Consider the following 21,531-nt stretch of genomic DNA (forward strand, 5'->3'; position numbering starts at 1 on the left):
GAGAGTGCCTTGTTCTGACTTTTTTTAAAAAAAGAGTAGGTGGTCTGACTCCTGAGTTGGATGCTTGTTTTGGAGAGTAGTGATCAAGAGAGGAGGCAGGAGACCAGTTAGGAGGCTTGTTGCATTTGCAGAGTGAGACACTTAGAAACAACAAGGCAGCGTCCTCAAATTTTGAACTGCAAGGTACTTACCACAGAAACTTGTTACTCACTGTGGTCTGTAGATGACCTGGGAGTTTGTTGGCTATGCAGAATCTCAGGTGCACTCCAGACCTACTGAGTCAGAACCTCATTTTCACAAGATCCCCAAGCGGTTTGTATGCACATTCAAGTTTAAGAAATGCTGCCTTAGAAATTATCTCTACTTGCCTCCCCTACCCCTGTGAGCAGAGAGAGGGAAATAGTCCCAGAAAGGTTATGACCTTTCTGAAGTTTAAATTTATGTTTTATGTAAAGTCTGTATTAAAGGTAGGAGTTTTGTGGGTTTTTAAGTAAACTGGGTCATTTTAACTAACTATAAAAATAATCTTGTGTCCAAATGTATAGTAGTTAATTAAAGAAAGTTTAGTATTGCCCTTGGACATTACAGGGCTTTAAATCATGGTTGGTTAATTCCTAGCTTTGTAAGTCTTTGTAGAATTTGGCTGGGATTTTCCTACTTGCTAATCCTGCAGTTCTAGAAATTTGTGAGGTTAAACACAGTTTCTTTTCTTTTGCCCATTTGGTATTAATGGAGAATTACAGGAATACCCTGGACCAATTTTTTTCTAAATTGTTTCAGAATTTCACCATGGTGTCCTGGGAAGTAGAGGGTTGTTAAGCCCGTACCTGCTTTATGATTTCAACCTTTTACATACATTTAAGCTATTTTTTAAAAGCAAAAATACCACCCCTTTCCCCGCCTTCCATCTTAGTAAAATGATGCTGTATTAAATGAACGTTGCTGTTCTTGCAGTCGGTTAGACTTCAGTTTCACATATATCAAATTCACCTAGCAGCGCCTTCAAGCTTTGATGTTAAAGGTGGATTTGAAATACATTACATATCTGTTATTTAGTAAGTGCTCATATCCTGTGAGTCTGCAGGTGAAGCTTTAAAATTACGGGGTATTGATGAGGTAGGGGGGAAAAGCACCTGCTGAAACTTATTGGCTGAAAGTTTTTGTCCCTTAGAAGAAGAAAGAAAGGGTGGGGGAGACACATGGTATTGCCAAATTGCTTTCAAAATCAGGGCAATTTATTACTCATCAGAGCTTTTCTCATCTATGGGATGAGGGGAATACAAATTCTATGCAGTAAGATTGTTGTATGAATAAGTGAGACTCTTCATGTAAACTGTGTTTGGCACGGTACCTGGTACATAGTGGTACACGGTTCCTGGTACATTACAGGTCTTGGTTAAATGACAAAGCAAGGCCCAGCAGGGGTGGTGAGTCTTCTGAACTTGAGTTGAGTATCTCAACCCCCACCCCCACCCCTGAAACCTGTCTGGGTGTGGTTTCCTTCAATATGTTAGAAGAGTGGTTAGTTTGCCTGAAAATGCACCCAACTGAAACACACCCCCTTTTGTGTTCTCTTTTAGAAAGTACACCAGGTTGACTGCTGTCACTTGAGTAGGGTGGTGTTTGATGTAGACTGAAGGTCACAATGGTGTGCCTCTCCCAAGTTCATAAAAAGTCTCTGGAGCAATGACTGCTGAAGCCAGAGCACCCAGCACTTGGTCAGAACTATGCAGGCAAACTAATATTAACCACGCCCCCATAGATTGTTGAATGCCTCTACTGTGTTTGCTTTTGAAAGGCCTTTCTTAGCCTTGCTCTCTCTCCAAACCCTGTTTTGGAGAGGCACAGGACATCTAAGTAGCAAATCCAGTAATCACAGTGGAATGGAGACACAGGCTGGCGTATATTTGGTTTCACAAAGGCCTTGTGAAAGATCTGGCCTTAAAGTCCCTTTTTAATGCTGAAATGATGTAAGTAGAAAGTTAATTTGAGGATCACTGAGGCATACTTTATTCATGAGGAATGAACAAAACAGAAAGTTTGGAGGCTCTGTTCTTCTCTGGTGGCAAGGAAATGACACAAACTGTGTCATTATTTGGGTGAATTTTACCCCCCACCCCTCCACTGAGAGTGCAGTTGTGATGGAATTTTGGAGTGAGAGGTATCTCTTTAAACACTGAGTAGTTGCACGAGGGAGGGAGGGCGGGAAGGGGAGAGAGAGAGATGAAATCCTTATATAAACCATAGATATTACCTTGGTAATATTGACATGCGAATGGTGGTTATATCTTGGAACATGGCATTAGCATTTTGTATTAGTTTTTTTTTTTAAGGGAAACTTTGGAAGTCTGTTTTAAAGTGTAAAGCTATGTGGAGTCTTTTGAAAGTCAGCTTTGTCTGTTTGAACAGTTAAATGCCAGTGAGTTTCTATAGATGGCTAGCTTGAATGTGTAGTAGTTGAGAAGTGAATACAAGCCTAGTGCAAAGTGCGTTTCTGGTGCTTGAAAACAGTGCTCTGATTTCTATTGAAGGAGACATTTATTCCTACAGAGGTTTAAACGACTTGCTATAAAAAAAATTCAGCCTTGCAGTGGTAGAGGGAGATACGCATTATCTGCGAACAACTGTCAAGCAGATGAAATCCCAGCTGCACAAGTCTGTGGTAGCAAGTGGGTGGGGAGCCGCGGGGGAAGTGCTCAGAACGCGGCGGCAGCGGTGGTGACGGTGGTGAGGAGGGCTGCTGAGGGCTGTTGGAGACCATGTTCAGTGCTGGGACATTTTTATCTGACTTCAGAAATGCATGGGCGGTGGATTCACATAAGCCCCATGTCTTCATCTGTTAAAAACTGGGAAGAATTAGTAATCCTGGGGGTGGTCAAGCAGTATAATTTAGTATATTGTTTTACTAGGGTGACCAGCTAATCCTGGTTTGCCAGAGACTTGCCCAGTTGTAGCATTGGATGGTCCATGTCCGGGGACTCTCCCTGGGTCCCAGAGAGGATGGACGGGGGGTCACCCTAATTATATATGTCAATGCCTATTACTATTCCTGTGTATGGAGGACTGTGTGTGTGTGTGTGTGTGTGTGTTGATCCCTGTATTCCTTCTGAGTGCTTGGTGCATAAATAAATGTTTCATGAATAAAGGAATGAATGAATGAGTAAAATAATGTAGGCAGTAACGCATATGTGTTTGTTTTAAAGTGAGTTAGTTGATCTTCCTCCCTGTTGCCTCTTCTCCCCTGAGAAAAGAGGTGGCCTCAGCAGCCACATAAAGATGATGTGTTGACTGAAAGAATGAATCACATGATAATGAATTTGGCTCTATGATGTGGCTAAACTATAACTTCAGGAAGGGCTTATCTGGGTGTGTCTACTTTTTTGATAAAATGAAATTTGAATAGGACACTAGGGACTGACCTCCCTTATATAGTCCCTGTACTCTGCAGGGCCCTGGGGAATTGACTTAATTTTGGTGGGGAGGAGGGGAGAGGGAAGCCTACAGGGGACTAAAGTACTTGGAGCGACAGAAACATTTCCCTGGAAATTAATTAGGCATCAGGTTGTCTCTTCTGTTTTTTGGGGTTTTTTCTTTTTCCTTTGAGTGGGATAAGGCAAAGAGTACTTAGACCAGGAGAAAGTTTAAGGGTTACACTAATGTAATCTAGTTACATAGCAACCCCATGAAACAGGTCCATTCTTCCAGGTGTGGTAGCCATTCAAAGTTTATACTGTGTGGCTGTAAAATGAATGTGACTTTTCTAACTGCGAGTAGGCCTTTGCTCACAGTGATACAGTGTGAGAAATGCTTTTCTAGAAGCCAGGCGGTTAATAATTCTCTGAGCAAATAGAGGCAGGGCCTCAGAAATTTACATACCAGATTAATGTGCAAGCTTGGCCTTCTAAACTGAAGAAATTTTACGCGAAAAGCAATTTTGGTCCAATAACTACTTCCCAGCTCTCAGTGCTTCCCAATCCCCAACCCACCTTAAATAAAAAGAAAAGACAAATCTTTGTTTTTCCTCTGTAAATATACGTGACTTCAATTTTCAGATAGGAGGTTATTTTTTACTTGAAACACAAGGAAGCAATTTTTAAAAGGGATACTCATTGAGTAGCAGGTTTTACTCTAGCCCAGCTTGGCGGGGAGTTCCTGGCCCTAGAACCACACGTTACTATCTTTATCAGGATTGTAAATTCAGGTGGCTTTTTGGGAAGGTAGGGAGAGCTGGAGGGAGGGAGGGGCATGAGAGCAGTGACCTGCTGGGCAGGGGCTCCGGAGCCGGCTGCCTTTGCCACCAGTGGGCTGGGAGTCAGATGGGAGGATGGGCCCAGATTCACAGTTCAGCCATTGTTGTCATCTGGTGATTGGTAATGACCTTTCTTACCTCATTTTCCTCTGAGTTCATCTGCAGACAAATTATGTCATGGATCCTTGCTCCCCCTTTGTTTGATAAGGAGCAGCTCTTCTGCTCAGTGGTTTTTAGAAGAGGAAAGTGAGGCACAGGTCACTCAGTGATTCATCCCTTCACTTGGGGTCTTCTCTCTTTGTTCCTCTTCCCCTGGTGGGAATTCATAATGCAGTGTATTTGCTAAGATTCCAACCTGCATTGAAAACCAACAAACACCTTCAGTTGAAGCTGGAGACCTGATAGTTAGTCACTGGCATTCGTTAACTCCCGTTGAGCGTTCTGCCTTAAGGGTGCCTCTGTGTACAGCGCCTTTCCAAGCACTGGGGTACAGTTTATCCCTGTCCTGAAGAAGCTCACAAACAAGTCAAAAGACAGGAAAACACAGTTTCTGTAATAAAATTTGAATGGGTGACTCTTAAGAAAGGGGGGTGCTTTATATACCTGCCTTTCCTGCTCTTCAGGCATTGCTGTGAGAATCAGTTACAATGTGTGTGAATTTCTCCTATGAAAAATACAAATTTATAATCAAATCTAAGGAATTTTTGTGGGGGGAAATAAATGGCGATGCTTTCTTTATTCTCAGCTCCCCTTGGCTAGTCTGGTGTCCACTGTTAAGGGAACGTAGACCTTTTTCAGTAACAATGACTGACACTTACTGAATGCTTATATACTGGGCTCTGTGCCATTCATTCTATGCATTACCTCATTGCCTGCTCAGAAGGCTAGAGATAGGCACAGACATTATCTCTGTTTACAGATGAGGAAACCAAGGCTTGGAGAGATGAAGTAAGTGACTTGCTCAATATACAGCTAGTAAGTGGTGGGCTGGCAGTCACGCCCAGCTGTGTGTTCACACAGCCCTACTCCAGGCTGCCTTATCAGAGACGGTTATCTTCCTGGGAGGACCTAGGTGGGGATGGGTGTGGAGGGAGCGGTTGGACCATGTACTAACAGCACCCTACGCAGGTTCTTGAGTCTGCTTTGAAGTAGCTTCCTCAGCCCGAGCTTCTCAGAAAGCATCCTCCCCTCTGGGCTTAGGATTTATGATGTGATTTCCTTCCTCCTGCCGCTGGAGGTCAGCTCTTCTCCCCCAGGGTCAGAAAACCCATTGGTTGTTGGGAATCTGTGTGCTGGAGTCACCTGGTGCTCTCCCTGTGTTCAGGATGGGGCATGCTTATGTCGCCCAAGCTGAGCCAGTGGTGCTGAGAAGGCCTGATCTGTGCGGTCTGGTTTGGAATCGGAGTTCATGCCCTTTGCACCACATTGCTCATGAGTCCGCTGGTGCCTGGGATGTAAAAGTTCAACCGCAGGCTGCTTTCTCCTGCACTGAATGTGACTTTAAAAAAAAGTTTTTGTGGGCCTTCTGGCAGGAGGCTGGTATGCATCAGCTGCTGTCACAGACGTATTATTTATCCTTTCAGTAGCTCTGTGAGGTAGGTGGTGTCATACCTGCTCCGTGGATCGAGGAACCTGAGGATCAGAAAGGTGAACTGAGGTGGCTTTAGACAGCAAGTGACAAACTGGGTGACTGAGAAATTCTGCACCAAGGGGGCCGTTGTCATCATTTGTTTGAACTTAAAAGTGTGTGCTTTTTCTATATAAGTAGAAGCAAATAGCAAGGCATAGTGTACTTGTCTGTCTGCACATGGGTAGATTGTATGGATTTTAATTTCATTTTAAATTTTGCTTAAAATATGCATTTAATCATTCTTATGAGGGAATTCAGCCAAATTCACAGGTGTTTAAGTGTTGCACTTAACCTAGCAGCAAATTGAATGCACAGCTTAAAAATGGAAGGCTCACCTGCCAGGTTTCTCAGATTTCCCCTTGTGATTAAACTTGCTGGTGACGAGTAAATCATTCCATTATAAACAACAGTCTACAAATGTGCGTATCATTGGCACTGCAAGGGGCGTACCATCTCTGGGAGGGGTGATGCTTCTACATATCTTGTCGGACAGAGCTGACATCCACCTGCACGTGGATACAGTGTTTGGTAAATGCAGTTAGGGTATTGGGTAGGGGGACGGCGAACTGGTAATGGTCTAAATTCAGGTGCTACTGAGTGTTGGTGTATCAGTTCCCTTTGAATATACAGTGGGACCTCGGTTTTCAAACGTAATCCGTCTGGAAGACCATTTGAGTTCTGAAATGTTTGAAAACAGCCAACAGTTAGGCCTCAGGATCTTGCACTCAGCGGAAGCCATGAGACATGTTCGACCGATGAGGCATGTTCGAAAACTAAAGCATTTACTGCCAGGTTTACGGCGTTCATAAACCGGAATGTTCATCAACGGAGACGTTGGAAAACCGAGGTACTACTGTACCTGTAGACATGCATATAGGTAGACCCACAGCTGGTGCTGGGAGAGCACTGGATTTTGAATTGTTAGAGATGAAATACCTGCAGCCAGAGATCTCTCCTGATGCAAAGATGGTGGTGACGTAGTGGGGCCCAGACTGCTTGACGACTCCACCTCGAGGTATCAAGGATTCATGCGAATCTGTCCACAAACGTCTCAAACAAAAGGAGAGGGAAAATGTGTTTACATACATTTGGACAGCTGGGTCCCAACATGCCTCTGCTTAGGCAGTCATGAAAACCTTGTCTTTCTTCCTTTCTCCTGGGTGAGACAGGAATTAACCTGCAGCACAAAAGAAACATGTTTGGGTGGGTGTATAGAGCAGCTTCTAGAACCTGGTTCAGTTTAGGTTATGGCAGCAGAGTTAGAGGGAAAGGTGGGTGAGGGTCTGTGTTTTATTCCTGTTACCTAGATATGCTGCTCTTTCTGCTGCTGCTGCCTTGCTCCTTTAATGACTTAAAGCTAGAACATTGATGGGAGGCGTGCCTAGGCCCACGAAGATAGCTGTCGGCTCTAGTTGCTTCTATTTCTTTTTGGGGCTTGGGGTGGGATATGACCAGAGTGAGCCGGGAAACCGTGAGGCATGTTGGGGGAATGGCTAGACATCTGCTTAGGATATGATGTATATGTGTTCCTTCCATCTCAGTTATTAATGTTTGTTATTGTTAGTTGGGATTTTTGCCTCCTTTTGTTAGCCAGCATCCAGCTCATACTGGCACCAGTACAGGGAATCAGGTGCCCAGTGGGTGGTGTCGATAAAATGACCTTGCACAAGTGACTGGCATCTGATTTGTCTCACATGTTAGAAAGGGTTGTTAGATCACCATCTGGTACAGATTTGAAGGCTCCTGCAAATAAATTAGTGGTACTACTGGTAGTACCAGTAACCAGTGGTAACTTTCGTTTCACTGAATGCTTCTCTCCAAGGCTCTGCTGGGTAGATGCTCACTGCTAAGAAAAATGTAGGCTTCTGTGTTCTCTGGGCTCACAGAATCAGTCTTGGAGGGAAACTAATAGGATGGATACTGAGGGGAGGGAAAGCAAAAGCAAGAGGTGTAGCCTCACGCACAGAGAAGGAAGGCAAGTGGGTCCCAGCAGTGGTGATAGTAATACAGCTGAGACTTCCTGATACTTGCAAGCACTGTTGTAAGTGCTCTGCGTGTATTGATTCCTGTGCTCCTCACAGCATCCCTGAGAGGTAAGAATTATCTCCATTTTGGAGGTGAGGAAATGGAGGTGCAAAGAAAGTTTTGCCCAAGGACATTGAGCTAGTAAGTGGTAGAGTCAGGATGCCAACCCAGCAGTAGCAGTCTGTTTTCTGGCTTCTGAATCTCTCAGGACTATTTCCCCCATGATGCATGAGGCCTGTGCTTTTGTAATTCTCAGATTAGCATTTTGTTAGGACTTGGCAACCTGGATTTGGTGAGAGCAATTACTGAGAAGCAGAAATTCCTGATCCCATTCCAACTGAAAAGGATTTGCTGAGACTTTCACTCTTAATCATGGTAAATGCAGTGTAACATTCACGCCTTGCCTAATCTCAGAGGACTATTCCTTTTGGTGGTAGATTGCTTTGGTGATACTGGCAGAATGAGAGGGACTCAGCTGAGAGTGCAGATGCCATTCCCCCCACCCTCCCAATGTTACAAGTTACTTGTCGCCATATCACAAACTCACCATTTCTATTCTAGCAGTATTGGTTAGTTGTGTTTGGTTTTGGTAATGGTGTTTTTTGGTTTTTGTTTTTGCCTGGTATTTTGCCAATAGGTAAAATTATTTGTAAAGAAACTTGAACAACCTGGAATGAAGGGCACTAGTACTGAAATAGAACTTTGGCATTAAAAGTATGAGGTTCACCTGCGAGGCCTGGGCTACACAGTCAGTTGCCCTGGAGCAGTTGCCAGTGGTGGCCGCCTTACCTAGGAACACGGAGTAGTTGGGCCCAAAACCCACGTTTTAAGTTCAGATTCTTAACAGTTTGCTGACCTTTCTTGACTTTAAACATTTTCAGCTGCTGGAACATTTGTTAGTGTATTTAGGCTGAGTTGCCTTTTTGTTCTATGATGACTGTGTGTGAATAAAGTAGATTAATCCCTGTTTCTGGTTCCACTGCTGCTGCCAAGCATAAGTGAAGACTCCCAGCTGCTCTTTGCGTTTTGTGCTCAGGCCACCTCTTGAGTTTCCCTGCAGCGGATATAAAAGTAGTGTTTAAGAGAGGCACCTTACTTGTCATACCCTAAAACCACAAACTTGGTTTTGTTTGCCGTCCATTGTGTTGTAAATTTGGCATAAGAGAAGCAAGTAATTTGTATTTAATGTTTATACCCCACGATTTCTGATCGTTCCAGAAATGATTTAATTTGGCCTTGGTAAGTGTCTCCTGATGATCATTGTTTTATGTGTGTGTGATGATCGTTCTGCTGCCTGGAGACTCTGGAATCACAAGACTCCTCATAGGATTGCTGGTTGGTGAACACCAGCTTTGTTCTCTTTTTTGGCCTCTCTATCCAGAAAAATGTGAATATCTTTCTTAGGAAGGCTGGACTGAAGGGTGCCACATCACTGCTATATGTCTGTTTTCCCCCCAAATTTTTCTTTTGAGAGTGCTGTAGAACGACCCTCTTATATGAATGTGTACATTGTAAACTCCCATTTCGATCTCTTGAGAATAAAGTTTAGCTTATGGGTTTATATACATCAAGTGATCTCTTTTTTCTTTGAAATGCAATATACTTACAAGGAGCTATGACAAGTATACAGTCAGAATTAGTTATAACCATTTGCATTCATCGTGTGGTACCCCTCAGGTGTAAGAGTGTCACCCAGTGAGAAAGAATACAGTACCACGTGGTGAACGACTGCATTTTGAGATTGATGCAGTGGAGCTAATAGCCGGTGTGTGGCCATTACATGGGGAAACCAGATGATACCACAAACCAGACATTTCTGAAAACCCCTCAACTCCCCATCTTTCACATTGGCATGTAGGGACCGTAGCGCCCAGTGAGGGTCGCTTCATGAACTCTTTGTAGTAGGAACATCACAGTCAGCAGGAGTAGCTGAGGCTGTTACTACCCACACCGTGGGCAGACCGGAGCCTCACTTAGCTGAAGATTGGGCTGTTGAGCGTTGCTGTTCAGTCCTGCTTTTGAATTGGAAGACACATCTGCTGTGTGGAGGTTTGAAAAGTACCTTTGTGTGAGTCCCAGTAACTCCTGACTGTCCACGTTTGGGTTCAGGTATAAGGTAAGTCTTAGAGAATTGATGAGAATGTAGGAACCGGAAGGAGCCAATGCATTAAGACCACAATGGCTGTACTGTTTGTCAGGTCTTGCAAGAAAGTACAAAGTGACAGATCCTAAAAACTGTAAAAGTAAATAGCCTACAGCAGTTAGCGATATTTACTTTGGAAACAGGTTATAAACCTATGTCTGTCTTGCTGAACTTGAATGTTTCTTTCTGGGGGTAAAAACTGCTGATGAGAACTGCTCTCTGGTGTTGCTGGGATGAACATGTATGACCTTCTTTATGTAAATAATTAACAGGAGAATGTTTTCATTTACGTCAAAGCCATATATGAAAGAGGTTTCTCGGCTGGTTCTGACAACCTCTGGCCCCTGTGGGAAAGGAAGCTAACACTGAAAAAAATTCAAGCTTCCAAATGGGCAGGTGGTACCCCAGAATATCCACTTCATGACAGCCATGCTGCAGGGCTGTTTTTCTTTGAAGTAACCCCCACTGTGAAGGTTGCTGTGGGGTTTTTATTGTTATGTAAGGAGTAGATTTTTGTTGCTTGCTGGTGTGCTGGGTGGTGGGGTTTACAGGTAGAACTACACGGGCGTATCGTGGCGATAACGTGGGTTCGGTTCGAGACCACCACAGTAAAGCGAGTATCACAGTCAAGTGAGGCGTATTCTTTCTGCTGGTGGAGGGTCTTGGCTTCAATTTGTAAAAGACCCAACTTCTGTGAAGCAAAATAAAGTGAAATGCAGTAAAAATATGTGGAACTAAAAAGCATCTGAAACTTTTGGGAAACCAGCAACATTTAGACGCTTTTGGCCCACTTACTGGGCACTTCTCATTTTAATACCCACACTGGCTCTTCAGAGCCTATTTCTTGACTACGTTACATAAAAGGCAGACTTACCTGCATTATTGGGAAAGTAGTTTGAAGCACAGGCCTTGTGAATTGGAAGGATCAATAATAGTTTTACCATCATCTGTTTATTTGTGTGCATAGGGGCAAAGGGATTATAATTACAGTATCGTCAGATTGTCACTCTTTTAACAACAACAAAATGTTTCTCTCCGTCATAGCTTCTCGCCAGCAACTAGTTAATTCTGAAAAGGTTCCTATCATGCACTTTCAGGCCTGGAAGTAGCCAAGATGAGATAAACGTGTAGCAAATTTAATGATAATACACATGTAGGATTGAGAGCAAAGAAGTTGTCCGTCGTCATTAAATGCTTCTTCTTCGTGATTAATAAACCTTCTAGCATTTTCAGTATTGGGGAGGAAGGGATGCTCTGAATTGAGAATTCCCAGTAAGGGCTCCAGTGAGACACCAGCTGGTGACTGTCCAGCTTGCTCAGGACACGAGCATCCTTTGGTGTTGACAGAAGTTGGTCTTGCTTTCCAGGGAATCGTGCATGGCTGGCACAGAGCGGCCGCCGCCTCTGGGCTCTAAGGGTCCCCCTCCTCCTCTGCGGGCGAGCCAACCCCGGGAAGCCCAGTATTCACTAGCATTCACGTTTTGGTTTCTTTGCCTTTTGTTTAAAACCCTTTATTTGCCCTGGGACCATTTCGAAGGCTTTCCAGGGATTTTCCTGGGGGTTGGGGGGTGGATGTCCATCCCCCACAATTAAAAAAAATAATCTGTCTAAGGCCGTGAGCTCTTACCACGAGTAAAACCCCTTTTCCTTTCTCAGTACTGCTTCCTCCGTACTAATTCATTAGCCAGCTGCTGCAGGTCTCATTAAACCTCATTAATCCTGAGCATCTGTCTATAGGAACTACCTCAAGATAAAAAAAGGAAACTTAGCTAAACATTTTTGTTGCTGCTGCTAATTACCCCAAGCTCTACTTTTGATTAATTAATTGCTCTGCTTCCTTCCAAATCTGAATGAGGACCTTTCCCCATGCCAGGCAGTGGGCATTTCCCTCCCTTGGCTGCAGATGTGCTGTTCTGTGGTTTGGTGCATGGGATACTGTAATTATCAGTGCCAAGAATCGGGGGGCTCTGGAAACCGGTAAGGGAGAAACACCTGGATGTCTGGTTGTATGTAACCTTGGCTTGTTCACAGCCTTCAATCGATATCAATGCTTTTTTAAAAAACATGCAATCTCAAATTACCTCATCTGTTTGTTAACATACATAATGGCCAAACAACTACTAAGCTAGTTTTCTTGACTCCCTAGTTCCAAAAGAGGAGTTGCAGTGGGGGTTGGAATGGGGTAGTGATGGAAGTTCCTGTGCAGTGGCTCGAAGCAAGCTTTGAAAGGGAAAGTGTTGATCTTTGGATTTGTGGTGGGTCGGTGGTGATGGAGAGCGAGGAGTCCTGGGTGGTGCAAGGTGTCAGGCAAGGGAGAGGAGCACACTTCCCTTGATAGGACTCAGAAGAGAGATCGAAATTGAAAACATGGAGGATTCGTTCTGATGATGGCTTCTGTGTAAGCAAAACTCCAGGTGTGAGCATTGTCAGGGATTAAGGTGCCCTTACAAGATTCACTCCTGTGTGTTCCCTTTAGGTGGGGAAAATCCGTATTCAGCATCAGGCTTGAACCCTGTTTTATCTCAGTTGCAGCATAAGGTCCTTGCTAGTGTAGAATTCTGTTTCGAGCAGTGAGGGCTGCGGAGGCAGACTTTGCTTTAACTCCTAGGGCTCTACTTGATTTGTGACTGGGCAAGTCATGGAACCTCCGTGAGCCGTAGTTTGCTCTTACGCAAAATTTGTCTGATGATAAGAGTATGTCACATGGTGGTTTTGAGAATTAAACGAGTGCCTAGTCCTTACAGTACGTGGTAAACCTAAGTTTGGGGGTGGATATGGGAGCTGACAATTGAATTCCCTCACCATTTCGGATCGTGTCCATGGAGCTTCCCACTAGTGTAGCTGAAGCACTGCTACATCACCTGCACATGATTGGGGCTCTGATCCTATCCCCCTGCTGCTCGTGGGTGATGTCATCTGGACTCAAATCACAAGTCTGAAGCTTTGACCTCTGGACTCACCTCTGGTCAGTGGCTCCCACAGTGCTTTGCTTGTTCCTCTCTTGTCACCTGTTACTGGGCAGTGTAATTACCAGTCAGCCAGGCTGGTGTGTCATTAAACTGGAACCCCACCAGCATCTATCCTTACTTTCCATTGCTTAGTCAAGCAATTTACAAAATTTTAAACACTAGAATTTGTTTTTCCTGTAAATGAGATCTGTGGTGGAACCCTAGTAAATGAAGGGTATAAAACCAGAGCTCTTCTGACCAAAGTGTGAGAAGGTGCTTGAGGCCTGACCACTAGGCTTCTCATTTATTCCTTCGGCATCCCTTGCTGGGAACCTGGTTTGAAAACGTGCTCCCCTAGCATCCTATAGACCTCAGTGGTCCTTCAGTGAGTGGCACCTATTTTTGTATTAATATCCTCAGTATCCCCAGCTATTAAAAGTAAGTATTAATATTTGTTTACCCTGTTTTGTTTATAAATGTTGTATAAGGATAAATACTGATACAGTATTCCCCAGAAGAAAGAGAAAATACAGGGTGGCATTTTATTTTAGAATACTCATTAAAGATGACATTTCACATATGACCTTTGGTGGTGCCCTGGGAGAATTCTTTTCCTCCAGCAAGGGCCCCTTTATTTCCTACCCATCCATCTCAGACCCATATGTGAGCCTCAGTTCTTTTACCAAGTGAAAATGAATTGTGTGTTTTCCCCTCAAATGGAAATGCCCTTTAAATATTTCAGAAATAGGATCAAAGTACATATTACACACTGTTCTATAAGTGGCTGTTCGTTCATGACCATCTTCCTAAGCCTGTATACTGCAGATTTCCCTTACTCTTTTTAATGCATTCACACTATTCTTTTATATGGGTGCATCACATTTTAATTTATCAACCTGTTCGGATCTGTTGTTTCTGGTCTCATGTTAACATCGTTGCTGTCCATTTTTTACAATTATTTTAAAAATCTGCAGCCCATATCCTGCACAGCTTTGTACTCTTGCACAGGTATTCCTAGAAAGTAAATATCTACAGGTGTGATTGGTAGATGGAGGTAACGCATATTTCAACTTTGATATTGCCCACTTACCCTCCCAGCAACCACATACGAGTGCCCATTTCTCCATGTCTTCAGTAAGTGAAAGGATTCGTTTTTTCAAGTCCAAGGAATAGTGTTAGTTTATTTTCACTTACTTTGACCTCGTCCTGAAAGAGGAACTTCTGCTCTCTGCCACCGCAGCAGAACCTCTGTGGGCCTCCAGCCCTTCCCACCCAGTTCCGAGATTATCATCTTTATAGAGGCTTGTGAGGAGAAACAGCCACAGTTTACGTTAATGCAACAAAATACCCCTGAAGAACAAATTAGCTATAGCGGTACACTTCCAGGCTTATCGGGGTAACTAGCAGTAATACTCCTCCTATGACCGGGTTGGTTTATTCTCTCCCTGCTCCCCCACAAACTGGCAAAACTACAAACAGCCAGGTGCCCACACCTGTTGTGAGCACTTCACTTTGTAGGGTGGGAGATAAAGCCTTGCTTGTTGGGGATGGGAGGGAATTGGGGAGGGGGGGGGCTACGTGTGCATTCGTACTCTGGGATGTTATAAAGATCAGCATTCTGTTTTGTGGGAAGAGATTTGCATGTCGGTTACACCAGACAACAGGTTTACAGGTTTACGTTTCCAAAACAAATAGAACAACAGAAAAACCGATCTCCCTCTTTATGTCCCCCTTTTGTTGCTCCCTTTTTTCACTTGAAAAAATTAAAGTAGATAACTTTAATTCTACTTAAAGTAGATAAGAGAATTTGTTACGATCCGGGTCACACCTTGTGCGTTATCGTCTATAAAACTGCACTCAAAGGTTTGGTTAGTGAACCTATTAATGAAAAATCGGTTTTTATTAAAAAAATAAAACTAGTATAAACTGTCCTGCTCACCTTTGATCAGTGTGAGGATCCTTTGGTGCCACCCAACCCATCGAGTGGGTGGGTCATCATAGGGGTCGAATGTGAGGTCATTTCCTCCTCCAGTTTTTCTGTCCTCCTCTCCTAACACAAGGCAATGTTCATTGTGTACTTATGGGAAATGCCCGCCAAAACTCTGTACTATTTGGCTATGAAAGAAATCTTATGTAACCATTTATCGTATGGGTGAGGTTGAAGAAAGCCACAAAGGAAGTTAGCAGAATTGTTTTTTAGTGCTTGACCTCTGTGAGTGATAACTTTCTCTTTTTAGTTTTAAGATAACCAAATGGTAGTTGAATATGGGTTTCATTTATCTAGTGCTGTGAATTATCAAGGGATTGAAAATGGTGTACTAACTTTTGTAAAGGAGAACGCTCTTGACACTTGTAGCTGCCCTTCACAGCACTTTCATTCTTAGTTACTCAGTAAATGGTGGCTCATTGATTGATTGACCCAAGATGAAGAAAATGATCGCAGGCCTGCATGGCTGACTGTTGGGTACTAGTGTGTATAACGTTTGCTGTTGTACATGAAATAATTTTTCAGGCAATGAAATGGTTAGCTAAGTTAAAAATAGAATTGAGGATTGGGTCAGAGCTTATTCAATAAATTACTTCCTGAATGAAGAAAGCTCAATGAGAAGTGAAATTTTGGTTTGATGCACTGGGATATCATTTAGAAAATAATGCTAAACTCCATAATCCTTATAATTCATTTCAGGGAGAAGGTCATCTTATAACATGCATTTTATTTTTGATTCTTGACACAACCATTATTTCTGAAATCCTAATGTAGTTTGGACGCCTTCTCCCCAAACACACATGAAGGCTTGGGCTTACTTACATATACGTACACCTGTAATTTGGGAGTTTTGCCATTGAAGTTGAGACAGTTTTATTTAATTTATCAATCTGCTAATTCAGCCCTGATAGTTTTTACAGTGGGTCATGGTCACTGGCCAGAAGGGATTTAGGTGACTAATTGGTAATGTTTTTTAGGACAGAAGCCAGTTTTTAAATCCTTTCATTTCATTTGTTTTTACATATAGTTGCTCTTCTCATTAAGTGGAACCTTGTCATAATTCTGTAGTTCCCAGTGATGCCTTGTGCCTTAGCATCACTTTGGCTTTCTTTGTTCTGAAATGCAAGTCCTTTGCAGATTAAATTGCATGTGTAACTCTATTTAGACAACTTCCATGATACCTTATGTTATATGTTATCTTACATGCACACTTCCATAATTCATTCAGGAAATGATAACTTGAGTAAACGCTGTGCTATCCATGCAAAGCATGCAGCTTTATGGTGACGTTTAGGTCTTTGCTCCCTCTTTTTTGTCTCTGTGTGTCTGTGGTTTAAAAAAGGAGGCCTTTGGATCTTAGCGTTTTGGACTCCGTGAATGCCTGCAGTGAATTTGGAGATCCTCGTTTCATAGGAAAGCTGTCAGGAGCTGTTCCGAATGGCCGGATTGATGCAGTTGTCTTGTGACAGCATCAGCCTCTCTGAAAACATTCAGGAGTATCCTCTTGTGTCGTGTCTGACAATAATGTGACTCTAGTATGTGAAAGAGTTCTGTTTTCCTCCCTGCACTGTTGACCCTAAGAATTCTGGAAAACTGGAGAAGATAGAAATACCATAAGCAAGGGCCAGAGTGCACATTCTTTGATTTTTAATATGCCAGCTTAGACCAGCTACATGGTCCACAGGACAGAACAGCAGCCTTTTTTGTGTGTGCTACATGAAAAAACAAACGTAGTAAATTTAAACTTGCTCGCACCACCTCCACTGCATCCCAAGGCTCCTGTAACAGAAACCTACCTTTAGCTCTTGAAAATGAAGTACAGGATTTTATTGTTATGAGTGAATTCGTGTGCCACATGATAGATTGGCTTAGAATATAATACACACTGCTGCTTTAGTTGTCTCTTAGAAAAAGTAGCATACAGACACAACCGCAGTATACTGCAATTAAATTACCTTTATAAAGTTTTATCTCTAGTGTACCCAGTATGGTTGTTGCCCTTTAAAAGAGGTTTTCCTAGTTAGTCTGTATGAATTCTACCATATAAGCTTAATAAGTAAGGATATGTTATCTGTTTAGTTCCAGGCTTTTTCTATCTTTTGGGGATATTACAAGTTACCCCTCAGTCCACTGTTGACTTCCTGTTTTTTTGTCTCTTTCCAGAGAGGATTGGGGGAGGAGAAAGCATAGTGAATGAAGTGTCCATCAGAGTGAGAACTGAAGACCCACAGCTTGGGAGGAGCGGTGGTGTGAAATTGGGAAACCAGGCCTCACACCACCAGGCTCTTCCTCATTCTTTGACCATCAAGGTGTGGCCTTGATTTCCAGCCATGCTTTGTCCCTCCTGACAGCTGGGGTAGTGCACTGGTAATCCTGTTGTGTCGGGTAACCAGATAAATACCCCTTAGCTGGGGGTAGGGAAGAGGGCCCTGAGTTCACCCTCTGAGTGACCTGGCGTAGAGCAGTCCTATAACATAACTAAAAAAAAAAAGTAATGCCTGTGGCTACTGCACATCTGCCTGGCTGCATGTTTAATAATGAAATTTAAAGAGGCCCCCAGTATGGTACTTTGTTCATAGCAACCACTCAGTGCGTATTTGCTAAGCTGATTTTGATTTGAAAATGGAACCTAACAAATGAGATACGGGACCAGTGACATTATAAAAATGTTTAATCCAGGAATTGACAAACTTTTTCTGTGAAGGGCCAGATAGTAACTACATTAGGCTTCACAGGCCACATAGGGTCTCAGTTGTATCTCCTCATCTTCCTCCGATGTCCCCGCTCCCCCACCCACAGCTCCTAGGCTGTACCCAAACAGGCTACACATGAAGATTGCTGTTGCCTATTTTAAGTTGATCTTTTCAGTTAGGAAGGGATTGACCTGAAATGGATGGGTGTGGTTTTTTCCCCTGTTGTTTGGAGGAGGTAATATCTCGTGTTCCTCAGGCAGCGTGGGATGGTGGTATGAGTGAGTGGTAGCCTTTGCCAGCCCTAGTGTACCCTCAGGCAGATCACTAAGACCTATGTGTGCTCCTCTCGTTAGAACTAACAGGTCAGGTCAGCAAAGATCTGACAGCATCACCAGTGTGTAGGAGCAGAGCAGGGCATACTTCATCCTTCGTCCTACTCATTTGATTCTCCCTGGTAGCGCTGTCACGCTGTTTCCTGCTGGACCAGCCCGTAAAGACGGAGAGTGGCAGGTTAGCAGACTCATGATACGGCTTCCTGTAGATGAAGGCAGTTTTGAAATGTGCCACTCATTTTCAGACAGATTTTGTGAACGGTTTCTGACTGTTTCTTCATAAGGTCCCTTTTCTATTTTTTGAAGGCATTTACTTTCCCTTCCTGGTGCTGGCACTTTACTGTTAATTCACCCTGTTCTCACCTTAGCTCTCATCTCAGAAGAGTTAGTGGTGTTACTATGCCTGTTTGCTTTTAGAGTTCGTCCCTAACCATAACCTCAGCCGCCTCCAGGCTTGGCTGTTTTGTGAGTTGTGACTGTAAGGGGCTCACTCACCTTCAAGTGATAACCATGACAGGCAGGCAGGACCCCTGGAAATTGGCCTGATTGCTCAGTTTACTGTTGTAGGGCTCCTCTCAGAGGTTCTCCCTGTAGTGCTCTGGTTTCCACGTTGGCAGAACAGTGTGCTGCTCAAAAGAAAGCCCCTCTATGAACTGCAAGCAGGGCGTGTTGTGCTGATGTACAGCATAGGTGCAAGGTTGTATAGTTTATTATCGTTCTCTAGTTTGCGTATCAGACTGTTGAATATGAGCAGGGAGTTGGATATTTGCTGCTACACGAATTAGCACAGATGTTTACATGTATTTTGTCCATGAAATGGGTTAAACTATTAGGAAAAACATTTTAACTCAAGTTCTATTTATATACAAATCCGCAAACATGAATTAAAGGCCCCCAGACTAACCCGTCACAGGGAGGCCTTCAGTCAGAAGATTAGCTTCCTTCCTTTTGCTGCCTTGAGATAAGTTTGGTTCTCCATTATCAATGCAGCCAGTTGCCTGTTTCCGGTTTCCTGCTCTGTGTATTTTGCATGTTGCTCATGGGAAATGATTTATTATTTTTTTCAAGCAAAGCATATGGGGGACTCCACCCTACTGTGTTCTTTTATTTTTAACTATTCTTTCTTTTAAACAACTCAATCATTGAGCTTTAATGCATACATTGTTAAAATTAGTGTAAATTAAGTCTTTTGATTATTGGCCTATTTGGGTCATGTTAAAATAATGTTGTAATTACACTGTTATGTGTTGCACAGCTTCACTCTGGTTACCGTACGGGTAAGGTGGCAATTACCCAGAAACAAAACAAAAAAACAAAATTTTCTTACTTTTAGGTTCGCTTTGGGCCCCTTTAATCTGAAAGCCACTACCATAAAATTTCAGTTTTATCATTTATCAGACATTGAGGAACAGTTGCAAGAAACAATTTAATTGTGAAAGATTTTCAGTGCCTCACACTGATAACATTTAACTACTTAGGGCCCGTCAGTGTGATTTGGAATTTCCTTCCTCCTCAATTTCAGTATGACAACCAACAGCAGCAGGATTTATCGAAAGCGTATCTTTTGGGACCCTGGAGGTTTGCTGATTGATACAACAAATGTTTATTGTGCGCCTACTCTGCCAGGCGTATGCTAAGGCTCTAAACAGATAGAGTTGGAGCCTTGCCCTGGAGGCAGGTACAGGCTAGTTGAGGAGATAAGACACAGGATACGTAATGAAAAGGTAAGACACCACATCCCATCAACTGAAGGCCTGTTGGCAGTGCTAATCTTGGCCTGTGTTTTCAAGGAAGGGTAAGAGAGGAGAAAGTACCTTCCAGGTTAGGTGGTTGGTGTAAGCAAATGTGGGAAAGAAACAGGAATGTGTAAGGTGAGAGTGCAGAACACGATGACTAAGAAGACCTGTTGGGTTGGAACACAAACATCGTGTGTCAGGGAAGATTCCAGAGGAAGCAGGTGCTCCAGGAAAAGCTTCTCGGGACCCTTGAATGCCAGGGTCAGAGATTTGGACTGTCTGTTGGACTGGAGGCTGTTGAAGGTTCTGGTACAGTGGTGTAACTCTTAAAAAACCCTCTTTGGGGAAGATGAGTACGGCAGTGATGTTTAAGGTGGGTAAGAAAGGGACAAGCACAAGGCAGCAGACTCCAGTAATTGTTGGAGGGTGGGGCCCAAAACCGTCCTATTGTACTGAGCTTTTTCTTCCAAATACCCAAAAATACACTGTTGAAATCATTCTCTTGGCAGCTGGTCCTGTACTACTTTGTAATGTGTTTTGTTATTTTTTTAATTTTCCATTTTGTTTCCCCAGCTAGACTTCTGGTTCATTCTGGGCAAGAGACCCTGTCTTAGACATAGTTCTGCGTACAGTATGCACTTTATAAATATCGGAGCTTATGCATATGCTCAAACCCTTACTCAGCTAGCCACATAGTACTGTCAGTTTAAATAGCCATCCATGGGATGTGTTCGTGGGATGATTGCTTTGTCTCCTTTTGATTTCTTCTCTGCTTCCATCCTTATACCTCCTTTCCTACTATGAACCCAAGTCTATAACTAACATAGCTGTGTGTCTATTACCAAGAAAAATTGCACACGGTTGCCAACTCTTACTTAAAGTAGGCCATTATCTTAGCACAACTAAATAAGATCCTGATAGGGGTGGCTGGATGGCTCAGTTGGTTAGAGCATGAGCTCTGAACAACAGGGTTGCTGGTTCGATTCCCACATGGGCCAGTGAGCTGCGCCCTCTGCAACTAGATTGAAGACAACGAGCTGCTGCTGAGCTTCCAGAGGATTAGCCAGATGGTTCAGTTGCTTAGAGCACGAGCTCTCAACAAAAAGGTTGCCGGTTCAATTCCCGCATGGGATGGTGGGCTGTGCCCCCTGCAACTAAGAGTGAAAACGGTGACTGGACTTGGAGCTGAGCTGCGCCCTCCACAGCTAGTTTGAAGGACAACGACTTGGATTTGATGACCCCTGGAGAAAGACACTGTCCCCCAGTAAACGAAACTTTAAAAAAAGAAAAAAAGAAGATCCTGATAGAAAATATTCCTGGGTTACAACAGCAGGGTCAGACTATTTGAAAAGTAGAAGAAAGACTTGCTCTCTCGAGCAAGGTATAAATTCAGTTTTGGGGGGAAATAATGAATGTTTCCGTATATTCCTTACTTTGCATCCAGACACGTTCCATACCTTCAGACCTCCTTTTGTCCCTGGCGCCCATCCCTTTCCATAGCCAGAAGCGTGGTACACGTGAGTGTGGTTGTGTTTAGCACTGCGGAGAATGTTGCAGAAAGATGCTGGACAGTCATTTTCATAACTCAGTGCCCTCCTGTTCATCAAAGCCGTTCCTATATCCTGTAGCTTAGCTCATGCTAATGCAGTATTCGTTTTCCCAATTACAGCAAATTCTGCAGAGTAAATAAATATTAAAGCATCCCAGTCTTCTAATATTGGTAACAGTCATTCCCTAAAAAGAGAGGGAGTCGATTACATACTTCTAAAAGGGAATGGTGGTGGAGAG

General features: G+C 43.3%; 1 protein-coding gene across 6 annotated transcripts in view; it reads left to right on the plus strand.

Moving 5' to 3' along the window:
- The window catches only part of SPTBN1 (spectrin beta, non-erythrocytic 1), a 181,952-nt gene that overhangs the window by 87,994 nt on the left and 72,427 nt on the right, over positions 1-21,531 (plus strand). The gene's annotated exons all lie outside the window — the stretch shown is intronic.

Source organism: Rhinolophus sinicus, linkage group LG05 (assembly GCF_036562045.2).
Source record: "Rhinolophus sinicus isolate RSC01 linkage group LG05, ASM3656204v1, whole genome shotgun sequence".
Classification (NCBI taxonomy): Eukaryota; Metazoa; Chordata; class Mammalia; order Chiroptera; family Rhinolophidae; genus Rhinolophus; species Rhinolophus sinicus.